We start from the raw sequence: 17,497 nt of genomic DNA on the forward strand, positions 1-17,497 counted from the left end.
CCTGTTCATATGTGACTTGGAAGGAATGCCCATGGCACATATTGGTGGTAAACACATAAAACAGAAAAAGATTCTCAGAGGCAATATAAATCCCAGTATTAATATCTGAGGCTATATATTCCTCCTCTCCACACCCTATGTCAATGAGAACTGGCTGACCACTCAGATTATAATATTGTTCTGAATGTACCAAAATATGAAATAGTCCCAAATTTCTTACTTAATAGTTTATAAAGTTATCCTGTCCTTATCCTAAATGAGCTAGTGGAAATAAATTACCTGCTCCAGGATAATTAAGAGCTTACTGTAAAAACAAAGTAACCAGAATAAAAGTAAAAAGAAACTAGAAAATCAGTTAAGGATGATGGCGGTGGCGGCGGCAGCGGGAGCGGGAGAAGCAGCGGGGGCTGCAAGCGGTCGGGGCTCCGGGCCGGGGCGGCGGCGCAGCCATCTTGTGCCCGGGCCGGTGGGGACGCCGTGGGGGGGGGGGGGGGGGAGGGGGAGGGGGAGGGGGGAGGGGGAGGGGGAGGGGAGGGGGAGGGGGAGGGGGAGGGGGGAGGGGAGGGGGGAGGGGGGAGGGGGGAGGGGGGAGGGGAGGGGGAGGGGGAGGGGGGAGGGGAGGGGGGAGGGGGGAGGGGGCCCTGCGGGGCGCAGGGGACTACGCGAACGGCTTTTAGCCTGAGGAGCTGCTGCTGGAGCCCGAGTCGGAGCCCGAGCCCGAAGAGGAGCCGCCCCGGGCCTGTGCCGCCCCCCCACCCCCGGAGCTCCGGGCCCTGGGCCTGGCTCGTGAGCCCCCAGCAGCCAGGAGGAGGAGCAGGAGCTGAGACTGGTTGAGGGTGACCCGGGGGACGGCGCCATTGAGGACCCGGAGCTGGAAGCGATCAACGCTCGAGTCGGGGAGATGGAGGAAGAAGTTGAGAAGCTAAAGGAGCTACAGAACGAGGTAGAGAAGCAGATGAATATGAGTCCACCTCCAGGCAATGCTGGCCCAGTGATCATGTCCACTGAGGAGAAGATGGAGGCTGATGCCCATTCCATCTATGTTGACTATGGTGCAACAGCAGAAAAGCGGGAAGCACACTTTCATGGCTGTGGTTCAGTCAACCGTGTTACTATACTATCTGACAAATTTAGCGGTCATCCCAAAGGGTTTGCATATATAGAGTTCTCAGACAAAGAGTCAGTGAGGACTTCCTTGGCCTTAGATGAGTCCCTGTTAAGAGGAAGACAAATCAAAGTGATCCCAAAACGAACCAACAGACCAGGCATCAGCACAAGAGACCGGGGTTTCCTGCGAGCCCCATACCGTGCCCGGACCACCAACTACAACAGTTCCCGCTCTCGATTCTACAGTGGTTTTAACAGCAGGCCCCGGGGTCCTGTCTACAGGGGCCGGGCTAGAGCAACATCATGGTATTCCCCTTAGTAAAAAAAAGTGTGTATTAGGAGGAGAGAGAGGACAAAAAGAAGAAAGAAGGAAAAAAAATTTAAAAAAGAAAAACAGAAGATGGAAAAAAAAAAAGAAAGATGGGTCCCCACTGCTTCTTTAATAAATTACATTCCCTTAAGAGGCAATAGCCAATGGATTATAGCATCACATTAAAGATGATTCTTTCTCCTTTTTAACTTTCATTGTTAATCTTAAAAAAAGAAAATCAGTAGATTTGTAATGAACGCTTTCTTCGTGGGCTGAGAAATACTCTAAGAAGAAAGCCTTGAGTAAAAGTTTGATGTTATCCATCAGTTGTTCTTCACCAAAAAGAAACGAAATGTGGATCACAGTAAATATAATTAAGATGTGCTGTATTTTTCTTCTTTTTTTAATTAAAAATAATTGTCTTTTAAAAAGTACACTTTATTTTTTCAAGCAGTTTTAGGTTCACAGGAAAACTGAGTAGGAAGTACAGAGATTTCCCATATACTCACTGACAGACCCAACACACATACACACTGTCCCTTACCAGAGTGGTACATTTATTACAACTGATGAACCTACATTAACACATCATAATTACCTAAAGTCCATAGTTTACCTTAGGGTTCACTCTTGCTGTAAATTTCATGGGTTTTGACAAATGTATAATGACATGGATCCACCATTATAGTATCATATAGAATAGTTTCACTGCCCCAAAGATCCTCTGTGCTGCACCTATTCACCCCTCCCTCCTCCCTAACTCCTGGCAACCACTGATCTTTTTACAGTCTCCATAGTTGTGCCCATTCCAGAATGTCATGTAGTTGAAATTATACAGTATGAAGCCTTTTCGGATTGGCTTCTTTCACTTAGTACTATGCATTTTTTCCAAAGGCGTTACAAAATTCCCAAGGCAATGAATGATATGGCATAATGATAAAGAGCATGAAGACTCAGACTCAGGAATTGGTTTTGCCCCTTTGGTCAAGTTACTTACATTTCCTAGGCCTTGGCTTGCTCATCTGTAAAATAAGGATAATATTAATACCTATCCCACTAACTTTATGATGTTGTGAAAATCAGATTTCTTTTTAAAAAATGGCAGTAATGCCTATGTTGTAGGGTTGTCGTATGGATTAAATAGGAAATGTGTGTGAAGAGCTTAGCACTGTGCCTGGAACATATTACATATTTAATAATGGTGACTGACAATTTTCAATTTAATGTGTGCTGAATATTTTCTATTTGACCCTCTAAAACTACTCTCTGCTCCTTTCCATCTTCCTTTGTGGGGCACAATTGCTAAAGAACACATGAAGTGAGTGCCCTTCCCTCCTGATTTCCTGATGAGCTCAGCTAATAAAAAAAAGGATAGAAGGTGGGAGGGAGAGAGATGGGTGTTTTCTCCCTCTGCCTATTCTTTGTCAAGCTGGAGCCTGGCTGTGGCTGCAATCCTCTTCAAAGGCCAAAGATTCCTCCTGGGCAACACTTGTTGGTTTCCCTTCAAGCTGCCCAGACTTTTGTAAGCAACCTCTTAAATGATCTCTTTTGAGGTAATTTAGAAAGTTTCTGTTGTTTCTATCAGGAAGACACATAACATTTTCCCTTCATATTTACTTGCAAAATTATTATTACTCTTTTACATTGTAAAGCAGCCAGGGAATCATAAAATCAAAAACCATGAGTAACTCTATAAAATCTTGCACATTATTACTAATATCCCTCTATATCCAACACTGGTCAGAATTTATGAAGATGTATCAATACTTTTGGATTCAAATAAAAAATATGAAAAAAATTAGAAATTTGGAAAAAAAGTTATAAATATTAAAAGTTGTAAAATATCTATAAGAAAGGCTGGTCAATTTTTCCTCGTTAAAAATATACCACACACAACAACAACAAAATTCCTGGGCATTATTTAGCTTGGTAGAGCAAAGACAATTATTTAAACAAAGTGTATTTAATGTTTATAACTGATGTTTTACAGTTGTATTCCCCAAGAGGGAATCAGCCTCTTTTCTGGAACCCTGATCACTGAAATGCATACTATCCTAATAGAGAAGACTTTTATCATCATAGTTCAAGGAGATCTTCAACTGCAGCAGGAATTTTCGCTAATAATTAAGAAATTAATTGAAGCACATATGATCTACTGCTATGACTCTACTTATCCCAGTGGACTATCAATTTTATCTTAAAATCACAGAATATATTTTTTCCAATTTTATAAATATTAACTATATATGTTTTTCATTACAAATCATGTTATAATAAAAAACAAGTCAACCTAATGTTTAACTTAAAACACAAAAAGTAATAGAGAACATACAAATATGGCACTCTCTTCACTGTATAAGTGGGGCATAGCCCTCCACCCAGAATATTCTGTAAGAAAACTACTTACTTTAGTTTTTGGTCGAGCTCCAGTTGACATTTGGTTTGGCACACCATCAAGATTCTGAATGTTTCCAGTTTTATTTCTACAAATTCCTTCCTTCTAATGATTTTTCTAAAAGATTACTCTTCAGGTTTATAGAATTCTGTAGAAAAAAAAATTTAAACAAGTTTTTTCATGTACAAAGAATTATTCTCAGGCAATAATTCAAGTGAATTACTCAATAAAAACACATTTTTCAAAAAGCTGAATGGTTTTGAAAGTTAACATAAAATGTGAGAATATTCCTAAATAGCAATGTTTCCAAAGACATTTATACTTAGGCTCAGTAAGATCAGCCCTAGTAAAGCCTGTGAACTTGTAAATATAAATTTTTAAACTAAAAGTAACTTTATACTACCAAGGTAAAATATAGTACTATATTGGCAAATTTTAAAACTTTTTAAAAAGCAAAACCAAAGGTATTTTAAAACTTGAAATAAGAGGTGGCTCATTCAAAGCCACAGTATTCTTTTAAGCTTTAAGATCTCAATTTATATATTTTGTAATAGTAGGGAACAAATTATACAATTTTATTTCTGAAGATTAGCTGTAGAAGTAAAATGAGTAAAGGTGTTAGCATAAAGAGAATCCTAAACTTTTCAAATACAGTAAAAGTTCTTCTTCCAAAATGTTAAATTCTTATTGAAGTCATTGTTTTCACTAATTCTTCCCATCACTTGGAAGTCTGCCCCATCTCTCTCTGTCCAAGTTCCTTATGTAAGTTACCTAGAAGCCTATGCTGCAGTGTTCTGTCCTGGTTTATTCCTTCTGAAGAAAGGACCAAGGTTTTCAGAAGGAAAGGTTGGAAATGCGAATTTTTCATTTAACTAAAAATTTAGCCATTGCTCATCAGGTTGTTCTTTGGGGTGGGAAATAAAACATCTAGAATATACAGCCTTACGTGTAAATCTAGCACTGCCAAATACTAGCTATATAACCTTGGACTTAATTGCCTCAAATCTAAATTTAATCACCTATAAAACAATACCTTCTGACTTCTACTGAACCCTTCTTTGTACTTGGCATATTTGGCCAATGGAATGTGAGTACAAAAGAACATGTCAAGTCTGAGCAGAAACTTCAAATGTTCTGCTTGGAAATTATAGTTTTCTTACTCTTGATGCTTACAGAAATTCCATTGTGGGGAAAAGAAATAAATATGATGATGAGAATACTGATGATATGGTGTGATAACAGACACTACGTTAATGAGTTTTACATATTTACATTTGGGGGAGAATCTCCTGATTTGATCTTTTGAACAGAAATTTACTAATTCAAAAATGTCTGAGAAGGGTTTGAAGGACCTAGAAGAGTTGTGTACATATTCTGCCCTTGAAAAAAGACCATGAAGGATCTAACAGGGTCTTGGCTTAATTTAAATGCACAGTGATTTTAAAAGGTATGAAAGTTATTAAACTGGAGAAAAAACAGTGGCAAATTAGAAATGTTGGACAGGCAGTCAGTGGTGCTGGCAATACAATGAGTTGACCAATGAGTACTTTACTCTCTGACTACTGCTAATGTCCATTTCTGCTGGCTGGTGTAGACAGTTTGACAGATGCGTAGAAGAACACCCACTGTGGGTTCACTTGTAAAATGAGGATGATGCTGGCACCTATTTCAATAGGATGCTGCCTACTACATGAAAGCCCCTTCAGTACTGCTGTAGCTGCTATTGTAACACAGCCTCTTTTTCTTTGGGAAGTTACGGACTGTATCTTATTTAGGAAAAACTAACATTTGATGACAGAATGTTAAGCACAACATTCTGTGTATGATCCTTTCACATGTATTTCCACATTTTTTTCTTCTCAGTAACTGTGAGAGGGTCCTGTTGGTTGAATTTTATAAAATAATTCCTAAAGAGAACAAGTTGCTTGACTAGGATCACACAGCAAATGAGAATGCTAAGATCTCTTGATTCTTCTCAGTAACTTCTCTCTTCCCCCATATTTCTCTTTGTATCCTGGCCCAGCCCCACTTCCCCAACCTCTCCAGTCTAAATCTCAGCAAGGGTCTGTTCCATCATAGCCTTTGGTCAGCTGGTTAACGGGCTTGGGCTCCTTTTAGCCCTACTGAAGACAGACACCTGTGGAGGCAAGGAAATGGGGCTGAAACTGCAGGAAGGAATTGACCACTACAACCCAGCAGTTTTGTAGAGCTCCTGTGGCCCAGGTATAGCCACTTACAGCACTTAGTGAACATATGCTAAGGCACTTTATAATTTTGATGCTGTTATAATACAAATAATATCCTTTCATAAAATTACATTTTCTATATTCTGTTACTTGCATATAGTAATTCAATTGATTTTTTTGCTTAATTGATGTTGTTTCCATAAATATTTGTAAGCTTTCTGATTAACTTTATATATTTTGGGGGGGCTGTCTTTGTACTCTTACATCGGTGACTAATGGTAACTTTGTTTCTTTACCATTCCTCATTCTTTTCTATTATTTTCCTTATAAGTAGGCTCCGCCTCCAGTCAGAGGTGGTAGTATCCTGATTTTATTTCTGATTTTAAGGAGAATGCTTCCAGTGTTTCTCCATTTTAACTGCAATGCTGACTGTACTGGGTTTTGTTTTTTCTTAATCAGGCAGTTACATTCTTTGATCAAAATTTTTTATATGAAAGGATGTTGAATTTTACTGAATGCATTTTTTCCATCTATTAAGATGATCAAATTTTTCTTCTTTAATCTCTTAATTTATAAACTACATTAACTAATCTTATGCTAAACCAACCATGCATTTCTGTATTATATTATCAAAGTGCCCTTCTAGTCTTTAAGATTATTTATGATAATGAAGATTGGAATTTGTCAAATGCCCTTTAGATAACTAGTCTTACCAATGAACTATAGTAATAGATTCACAATTATTAAACTATCATTATATTCTTGAGATCAACTGTGCTTGGCTGTGGGAAGCAGTTCCTTTAACTCTTATTGATTTGGTGCTTTCTTTGGTCTTTTTGTATCCATTTTCATTGTTTGTCCTCAAGTTTTTGTGTCAAGAAGACATTAGTTTCATAAAATAAATATGGAAACTATTCCTCTTTATAAATAAGATGTAGAAATTTTATATTGCATGAGAATTATCCATTCTTTGAAAATCTCAAAGAACCCATAGGCAAAACTCTTTGACCCTTAGAGGGAGGTACTTTTTTGATAACTTTAAAAATTTCTCCTACTGGTTTATAGTCCATTTTTGTAAGTTACTCCTGAGTGAATTTTGACAATATATGTTCTATTACACTGTCTATTACATGAAGTTTTTCAAATTTATTAGCAGACTCATGTAGACTCTTGCACTTTGAAAATCATATTGTATCTGATATTATAGCCCTCTTGTTCCTGTTCTATTTATATTGTCTAGAGGAAAGAGCCTAACCAAGGATTTAGGTTAGACAGACTCAAGGTAGATAACCCAACTCACTTGTTAGATCTCAGCTTAATCACCACTGCCTCTGGGAAGCCTTTCATCACTCCTGGTAGATGTTTCTGTGAATTCCTATATTTCCTCTAGCAAAACATTTCTCTCACATTATTATTGTAATTTGTTTAATGAGCAGCTTCTATGTTAAATTGTAAGCTCTAGGAGGGTAAAGAGGAGGTCTGTTTAATTTCCCACCAAGCACCTAGCACAGAGTGAGTATTCAATAAATCTATGTTGAATTAACAATTACTTTTTTCCATGTCCTTCTCTGCCTGTCTCTTTCATAAGATCATAGTTATAATGGACTTTTATAGCTACCATACCAAGAGGGCAGAAGAATGATTAAAAATGCCAGCTCTGGAACTAGAGTACTGGGTTCAAAGCCAGGCTGTGCCACTCACTAGCTGTGTGACTATGAACAAATTATTTCACTTCTTTGTATTTCAGTTGCCTCACCTTTAAAACCAGAAATAAATAATGTTTGGTACTCACTATATTGCAGGGAGTTTATATGTGTGAAACACTTAAAAATGTGTCTGGTACATAGGAAGTTGTGAATTAATGTTAGCTATTGTTATGTTAGTACATGACAGGTAAATGAATGGATAAAATAATAAATCTGTAAAAATAGAGAAAATACAAAACTTGCTCCACCTCTGGCCTTCTCTGAGGATCAGTTGATGTGAGTTTTAAATAATGACAAGCATTTGAGGTGCTTTATTAAAATCATTACAAACGGGAAGCCCCAGTGGCCACAGGAAGAGAACTGTTTTATTCTTTGGAAAAAAGTGACAAGGGCAGAGAAATACTTAATTAGGTTTTGTTCCTTATTGGAATTTTCTTTAATATTTTAGCCTCTACTACGATAAAACTACATTATTTTAACTACACAGCTTTAACAGTTTAATATTTTTGTAACTACAAAATAACTGAACAAGAATTTTTCCTGAGACTTGATAGTTCTTTGGGAAATAATCTCTGACTTTTCAAATATCATTTTTTTCTGCGTCTTTATCCATTACTTACTTTTTATAGTTCACATTTTATTTAAACAATGTCTCTTCATTTGTTTTTCTTACATTGACAAGAAAATTTTTAAATGCTATCCTTGTAGTTATTCTCAAAGTTTGCTATGTATAGGTATTAGCCCTAGAATACTGAACTTCACTGATATAATAATCATTGAATATTTTCTGCTACATACAACCAAGCCATGACATAGGATTGCAAGAAACCAAACAATAAAATTCTCTTCCTAATCTTAGTTTGAATTTCATATAAAGAGAGCTTAGGAAAAAATTCCTAAGATAAGATATTTATGCTTATGCAAATACAGCAAAGAATGAGGTGGGTCATTGTTGTTGATTGTCCAAACCTGGAGAGACAAAGAGCACATTTTTTTACCCATTCTGCTCTTTTTAGAATAGAAGAACAGAAAAACAGAAATACATAAAGATAATCCTATTATTTAAACAATTCCAGGGACATTTCTAAAACTTAACATACACTATTCAAATTTTTACATAATATTTTAAAGTATAACATGCCTTTCTTTAATTTCCTCATTTGCAAAGAACTATCTCACTAGTTAACTGACTTAGAAATTGAAGATCTTTACATTTGATTTTTTGGAGGAAAGCATAATGTTTATAAAGAAACATCCATTTTTAAAAACACTTAAAATACCGGCTATTAATATCTAATTGCAACAACAGGTATAAATGATGTAACATCAATTTTGATCCCAAATATAAAGGGTCAAAGCCATGCATAGACTGAAAGTTGCCCTTGCCATTTATTTTTCAAGTAGTAGATTTGTTCTGTATCTCAAAAAAGAAGCTTGTGTAATTAACTTTCAAGGAGCATTAAAAACACAAAGAAGAAATTTAAGCACACATGAAAATTTTCCCAAGCTGAGTAATTTGTATTAAATTTATTTTTGACAGTGTTTCTAATCTGTTCCTCCCATAACTGAGACTAATTAACTTATCCTGCTAAAACACCAAGAAAGGCATATTTGATTCCAGATTTGGCTGAAAAATGAGAGACGTTCATTTTTCATATTCCTATAGCTGGACACAAGAGTCCCCTTCTCCATCACATTAATGATAACTACCATTTATTTAGTGTTGTGTAGTGAAAGCAGGCTGCTGACTAAATTCAGGTCCTGATTTCCGCGCTTACAGTCATGTGACCTGAGCAAGTTACTTAAAGTCTCCATGTCTCTGCTATCTCATTGGACTAAAATGGGAATAATAAGATCTACTCATAGAGTTTTATTTATTACTTCCCATTTGATTTTTTGGCCCATATTTTACCCAGGATATTGTCACCGTTTCAGAATCCCAGTTTTAAGTGCATTACATTCTCTATGAGAGCTATGACTATACCCTTTCTGATGGGTTAATTACTACAAAAGGTTACCAAAGACCCAACATGAACAGACTAAGAAGAAAGTTAGTGCCATACTAATTGAAGAACCCAAATGTCGCTTCTAAATCCTGTGATGTGATCCATTAAAGATAGATAAAGTGATGGAATAAAACATGAGATGTGTGAACACAGAATACTCACAATTATGTATAGTTCTACTTAACATAGTGACATATAAGACAAGCATTTGTAGTCTCGTGACTTTTTTTTTTTCACCTGTACATAGTTGATTAGGTAACTGCATCTTTTCCCTATACCCAATGGCTTCCTTAGGCAAAGTATCTTTGGAGCTAATCAATTTCCTGTCTCTTCTCATTCATTCATTCATTCATATGCCAAGCACTAATCACAGGGAAAACAAAATAAATACAACATATTTTCTTTAAGAGCTCTAGTCTACAGAGAAAGGGTCATGTAGACAGAATATTACGGGGATTTAAGCCAAAGTATCATATAAAATGATATAAGAACACAGACAAAAGAGCAAATAATTCTGCCTGGGGAAAAGGAAGAGTTCATAGAGGAAATAACTTTTAAACTGAGTTTTGAAGTAAGAATAGTAGTATTTCAGGGAAGGGAATCCCAAGGGCATGAAAGCACCAAAAGAATACAGCATGTTCAAAGAATAGTGAGGATTTTTATCTGACTCCATCTGTTGATGCCTAGAGGATAATGGCAGCAAATGATGTAAGAAAATTAAATGCAGTCCTCAGATAAAAAGCTACATATTAAGGAATTTGACTTTTCTCTGTAGGTAACGGGAACCTTGCAGATTTTTGGTTTTGTACCGTTGTATTTTACAACTGAGAATGTTAAGAAATATAAAGAAACTATATAAATATCAAAGAGTTTTAAACATGCATAATAGACATCAGTATCTCAACATTTCTCATTTGAGCTTAATGCTCCCTTGCCTCTGCTCCCTCCTCTATGTGACCGATTTTTCAAAATAATATTATTGTAAAAGAAAGCGGAGATATAGAAAAGCACACAAAACAGATGCACAGCTTAACGAATTACTCAAAGGAGAACAATCTTAACCACCATCAGGTCAAGAAGTAAAAGTTTGCCAGAACTTCCCCTCCAACATGCAAAACCCCTCTAAATCCTCCATACCAACTGCAATCCCATTCTTCCTTCTATAAGGAATCATTATCCTTTTACAGTAATTATTTCCTTGCATTTTTCATAGTTTCACCAGTCAAATGTATATCCCTAGATGCTGGTCTTGCTCCTTTATGTATTTTTGATATGTCTTTTAAGTCTCTTTTAATCTAAAACTTATTTATGCTACAAGTTATCTGTTGAAAAATCCAAGAGTTTTCTACACTGTAGAATTTTCCAGTCTCAGTTTTACAAATTGCATGCTCAATAGTTCATTACAGCTTGTTCCTCTGTCTTCTGTTTTTCTGAAGATCAGTAGCTGAATTACATTCAGGCTCAATCCCTTTGGCATGATTTTAGGTAGTGTTGAGTGCTTCCATGAAGAGGTATATACTGTCTGATAGTCTTTTTTATGATATTAGCAGCCATTGATGGTAAATACCTATATTTATTAATTTACTGGGGTTGTAACACAATGATACTTTAATTCTTTTTTTTCATTCATTAGTTGGAATATATTTATACAGAGATACTTTTCCTCATTTACTATGTGGTTACCCAGTGTTACAGTTCATATAGGGAAGCAGGATAAATGCCCGAGTCTTTAACTTCTTTTGTTAGTTTTCCAGATAATGAGTTGGTTCCCCATCCTCCTCCAAAAGAGATCAGTTGGGTTTAAAAAAAATATATGGTTATGAATTCATGGATTTAAATATATGTGATGACTTTTAATCCATTGCAACTATTCTCAGGATTGAAGTAGTCCTATCTTTGGCTAGTGGGAGGCTTTTCAATTTGGCTCCTAAGACCCTAGTTGTGTTTTATAGTTCCTTACTATAGTATGACAGGCTGTTGTAGTCTCATCTTGTATATTTCCTCCCTTAAACCTACAGTTAGAAATTTCTTCAAGAAGCCCTGGCTTCTTTTAATGAGGAATTGTATTTCAAGAACACAATCTGCACAAGAGGGATAGTCATTACTACTGGGTTGGTCACTGGTTTCTAGACGTTTTCAATGAGACAGAGAGAGGTACTTCAGGAGTTCATGCTGATAGTTCTAATCCAAATTTAGGACTATAAAACTTTTACATAATCTCTAAGCTATTACATCTGTATCTCTTTTCTTCTTCACTGAGAATATTGGTTCCCAAGGACATAGGCTATGACAGAATTAGAATATCCCATAATCATTTTTTAAGATCTATTACACATACGATAGTCTTAAAATAACAATACTGATACTACTGCCCACATGAGTACCAAAACCACTAAAAACATTTTTTTCATATGCTCTCCCCAATTCTCCCTTCTTACTTTTTTAGCCATTATATATTATACTCTTGTCCTCTTAGCCTTTGTTTAGCCCTAATTCTACTAAGAACTATATATTTAATGTTCAGCACCTGTCCTTATGTTGATGTTTCTCTGGTTATGTGGTTACCTGAAGTTAATTCTCTAGTAGATTCTTCAGAAAGGGTTAATGAGCCCCTGTGCCCTTTTTACTTGAAAGTCAGTTTTGCTGGATACAAAATGCTTGGCTCATATTTTCTTCCCTTGAGAATCTTAAGACAATCTTATTTTCTTTGTGCATAAAAGTGTTGCTCTTGAAGTTTAATAATTATCTAATTGAAATGTCTTATAAATCATGTGCTCTTTTCTTCTCCCTAGATATTCAAATATTTTATTTTTCTTTAAAAAACAGTGATTGTACACTACAATATCTTGGTGTTAGTCATTCTGGATAATATTCTTAAGTATATGATGAGAAGCTTCAAATCCTTATTTCAGAAAAATATTCTTGAATTACAGTTTTTAGCATTTCTTCTGCTCCCTTTAGCTTTCTTCTTCTTTGATAACTTGTGCTTTTTTTAGTCCCTTTTAAAAAATTATTTTATCCCAAAGTCATAAAAAACATTCTAAAAGTTTTAAAGCTTTGACTTTCACTCTTAAGCTCTTAATATACCCAGAATTGAGTTTTGTGTGTGGTGTGATGTGTGTACATATTCTTTTCCTGAAAACATAGGAGAAAAGTTTATGTTGTTTGGCTTATGAAAAAAGTTACACTTCTGAGCAACTGTGTATTTGTATCTCATGGAATTATGAATTAATTTGATTCATATGTGGTGTCTGACTCAGACCTGAGGAATGTAAAAGTGTAGCAGCGGCCATGTTGGTTTAAGGCAGCAGAGCAGAGAGAAAGAGCCACGTTAGGAGCTAACTGTACTTCTACACACAGGCAGGCCAAGGAAAGACAAGTGGTTCTTGTGAAACATATGGGCACCTACCAGACAGAGAGATCAGCCAAGAAGTCTCTTAAAAGAGACTACTTCAACCTAAATAGACATTTCTCCAAAGAAGATATACAGATTGCCAACAAACAAACACATGAAAGAATGCTCAACATCATTAATCATTAGAGAAATGCAAATCAAAACTACAATGAGATATCACCTCACACTGGTCAGAATGGCCATCATTAAAAAGTCTACAAACAATAAATGCTGGAGAGGGTATGGAGAAAAGGGAACACTCTTGCACTGTTGGTGGGAATGTAAATTGATATAGCTACTATGGAGAACAGTATGGAGGTTCCTTAAAAAACTGAAAATAGAACTACCATACGACACAGCAATCCCACTACTGGGCATATACCCTGAGAAAACCATAATTCAAAAAGAGTCATGTACCAAAGTGTTCATTGCAGCTCTATTTACAATAGCCAGGACATGGAAGCAACCTAAGTGTCCATCAACAGATGAATGGATAAAGAAGATGTGGCACATATATACAATGGAATATTACTCAGCCATAAAAAGAAATGAAACTGAGTTATTTGTAGTGAGGTGGATGGACCTGGAGTCTGTCATACAGAGTGAAGTAAGTCAGAAGGAGAAAAACAAATACTGTATGCTAACACATATGTATGGAATCTAAGAAAAAAAATGTCATGAAGAGCCTAGGGGTAGGACAGGAATAAAACACAGACCTACTAGAGCATGGCCTTGAGGATATGGGGAGGGGGAAGGGTGGGCTGTGACGAAGTGAGAGAGTGGCATGGACGTATATACACTACCAAACATAGGGTGGATAGCTAGTGGGAAGCAGCAGCATGGCACAGGGAGATCAGCTAGATGGTTTGTGACCACCTAGAGGGGTGGGATAGGGAGGGTGGGAGGGAGGGAGATGCAAGAGGGAAGAGATATGGGAACATATGTATATGTATAACTGATTCACTTTGTTGTAAAGCAGAAACTAACACACCATTGTAAAGCAATTATATTCCAATAAAGATGTTAAAAAAAAAACTAAACTAAGAACTACCATACAACCCAGCAATCCCACCACTGGGCATATACCCTGAGAAAACCATAATTCAAAAGGAGTCATGTACCAAAATGTTCATTGCAGCTCTATCTACAATAGCCAGGACATGGAAGCAATCTAAATGTCCATCGACAGATGAATGGATAAAGATGTGGCACATATATACAGTGGAATATTACTCAGCCATAAAAAGGAATGAAACTGAGTTATTTGTAGTGAGGTGGATGGACCTGGAGTCTGTCATACAGAGTGAAGTAAGTCAGAAAGAGAAGAACAAATACCATATGTTAACACATATATATAGAATCTAAAAAAAAAAAAGAAAAAAAAGAAAATGGTCAGAAGAACCTAGGGGCAAGATGGGAATAAAGATGCAGACCTACTAGAGAATGGATTTGAGGATACGGGGAGGGGGAAGGGTAAGCTGGGACAAAGTGAGAGAGTGGCATGGATATATATACACTACCAAACGTAAAATAGCTAGCTAGTGGGAAGCAGCCGCATAGCACAGGGAGATCAGCTAGATGGTTTGTGACCACCTAGAGGGGTGGGAGGGAGGGAGATGCAAGAGGGAAGAGATATGGGGACATCTGTATATGTATAACTGATTCACTTTGTTATAAAGCAGAAACTGAGACACCATTGTAAAGCAATTATACTCTAATAAAGATGTTTAAAAAAAAAAAAAAGAGACTATGTCACCTAAGAGATAAACTTAAAGGAGAAAGACATTTAAAAGGGTACTGGGACCCCAACAAAAAGAATCTTAGTGGGGTGAAATCAGATGCCCACGACTAAGTACTGGTTGAAGTCCTAAGTATTGGTTGAAGTCCTAAGTGGTCACTCGGGAAAAAGGATAATCTTTGAGTATTGTAGTTGGAGATTCCAGGCAGAGGAATCTAAAGAGCCTTCTTTAAATATCAAAGTCCCAAGAATGCCAGTTGCAGATTGTCACAGTAGTGGCCATGTAAACCTGAGTCTTCTCCAGTCCTTTTAATACTGGTCCAGCCTTGGAAGATCAGACACTGCAGCGAGCAGACTGCATGAGGAAGCAGTAGAGGGAGATAGGAAAACAAAAGAGAATCCAAACACTGCAAGCCTCTCAGCCTGAAACAGTTTCAACAGTGAGGATAAGCTTCAAATAAGGTAAGACTATGGAGTTGTGAGACTATGCATGGTGTGGAGGTTCTGAATAGTTAAGTGACACTTCTTGTGCCCAAAGGTGACCAGAGAATGTTTTTGCTTTTTTAAGAATGATTGGAAAAGCTATGAGGCCCACCCTAAGGTGGAGAAGAAATTGTCCATTGAATAGACTTGAAGGTAAGCAGTAAGAAAAAATAAAGCTTTCTATTCAACCTATAAAGTTGTTTCCATTCAGTAAAAGATTACATTTGGTAAATAAAATTAACTTATGTTGACATAGATTGAAAAAGGTTAGGAAGTACATGATTAGATCACATGTGAATTTAAACTATAGCCCTCTTTACAACTGCGAAGTTTGATGTCAATCAAACCTTCAAACTCCTGAGCAAACTTCACCTGTTCCATGGAGAAGTCATCCTGACCCGACTATAAGGACTGATAGAAATGGTGTGTAGAAAACTCTAGGCACATACTAAGCCCTTAACAAATGATCACTCTTCTTATCATGCCCTTCTGTGCCATTACAGCTGAGAGAGACCACCTCACATTTGATCATAAGGTATTTCCCATTGGGTGTCTTTTTTTCTCCTGCTAATATCAAAGTTCATCAGAATGCCGGTTAGAACTTTGTATCTAGAATTTTTCAATAATAATTGATGACTGATCAATAAGTAGAAACAGAAGACTTAGGACATCACAACACTTTGGGGTAGGCAAAGGAAAACCAATAAACAACACTGAAACGGCACGTTTTGTTAGCCAACTTCTCACTTTTTCTAATCTCAAATTTATTATCAATCAAATGTCTCTTTATTTTATGACCTGGAGTCTCTTACCATTAGACATAAGGCCTTTAAAGATTATTTTATTTTGTGGTATCAGACTTTTGGAATAAGACTATCTTCTCTGGAATGGCATTCAAGCGCAATGAGAGCCATATGACTTAACTGAATAATAACACTTCTGCATGTGTAAAGTTGCCTCTAAGCAGTATAAGAATATTCTGCACAAAGCAAGGAAAATAGTTGGTGAAGAAGTAGACAGAAGCGATGGGTATGTTCTCTTTGGATTTAAATGTAATTCTACAGGTAGACTTTTGAATTCAACATTTTGGAAAAGTTCTCTTGTTTTTCAATTACTTAATTTAGTCATGTAATCTCTGTACTAAAGATGTTTGAAACTGGATTTTTTATTTTTTTTCATGCATTTTTCATACCTGTATTTTGTGATCATTTACAATATTATGCAGAAGAAAAAGAATATTTTCTTTTCTAATATATATACACAGAATTCACTGTTGAAACATTGTTAAAAATGGTTATAGAACAAATGTACATGCTCTTTGGATATATTTACCTTCTTAATCTAGTCACTAAGTGCCTACTATAAGCACCATGAAGGTAGGATTTGGGTCTGTTTTATCATTATTTTATAAAAACTTAACTTTCTTCTATTATTCCATAAGTTATGGCCCTCTACCATGCAAACTATTCATTACAAATGAAGCATTAACCTCAAAGATAGATGGTAAACTAAAATGAACTGTTTTCTTGATGAGAGAAGACATCATCCTTTTCTCATCTAATAACTTTTCCAAATTCTGGACAAAATATAAGGAGAAGCAAAAATGAGTTTTCATTATTGTATATAAATCTGAATGACTAGCCAAAAATAATTTTTAAAAGTAATAAAAGAACTGGAAATTTTAGCCCCCAGTTTTCCTTTGAATGTTGATATTGCTGACTTAACAGTAGCATAGGATAGATGATTAAATATTTCATCATGATAATGATTAAATACTGATGATTTAAAAGCAATTTAGGAAGAGTTACATGAAATTATTTTTGAACTATCACAATTTCAAATTAATACACTTATGTAAAAGATGAGTTGCATTTTAAGTTTTATTACAGAAAATCTCAGGCAACCAATTAAGGATATAATCTTTTTTAGAAATTTAAAATTAAAGCTTTGAGAACTAGATAAACGAGAAAATGCCAATTTATTATTTTGATTTTTAAAATAACTGAATTGTATGGTAAAAGGATATGACAAAGGTGTTCTCCAAAGTGTGTGTGTGTGTGTGTGGGGGGGTAGTTCTTAGAATATATGAGTTGTTTTGTACTGTTAACTTTAGTTTGAACATATAAAACTTATATTCTTTTTCATATCACAAAAACTGAAGTAAATATGTTC

The 17,497-nt window shown here is 36.0% G+C and overlaps 1 pseudogene; it reads left to right on the forward strand.

Annotated features, from left to right (window-relative positions):
* The first annotated feature begins 862 nt into the window (after positions 1–862).
* On the forward strand, positions 863–1,426 carry LOC131743525 (polyadenylate-binding protein 2 pseudogene; annotated as a pseudogene).
* The last annotated feature ends 16,071 nt before the right edge of the window (positions 1,427–17,497 follow it).

The sequence above is a fragment of the Kogia breviceps genome, chromosome 16 (assembly GCF_026419965.1).
Source record: "Kogia breviceps isolate mKogBre1 chromosome 16, mKogBre1 haplotype 1, whole genome shotgun sequence".
In the NCBI taxonomy this organism is placed as follows: domain Eukaryota; kingdom Metazoa; phylum Chordata; class Mammalia; order Artiodactyla; family Physeteridae; genus Kogia; species Kogia breviceps.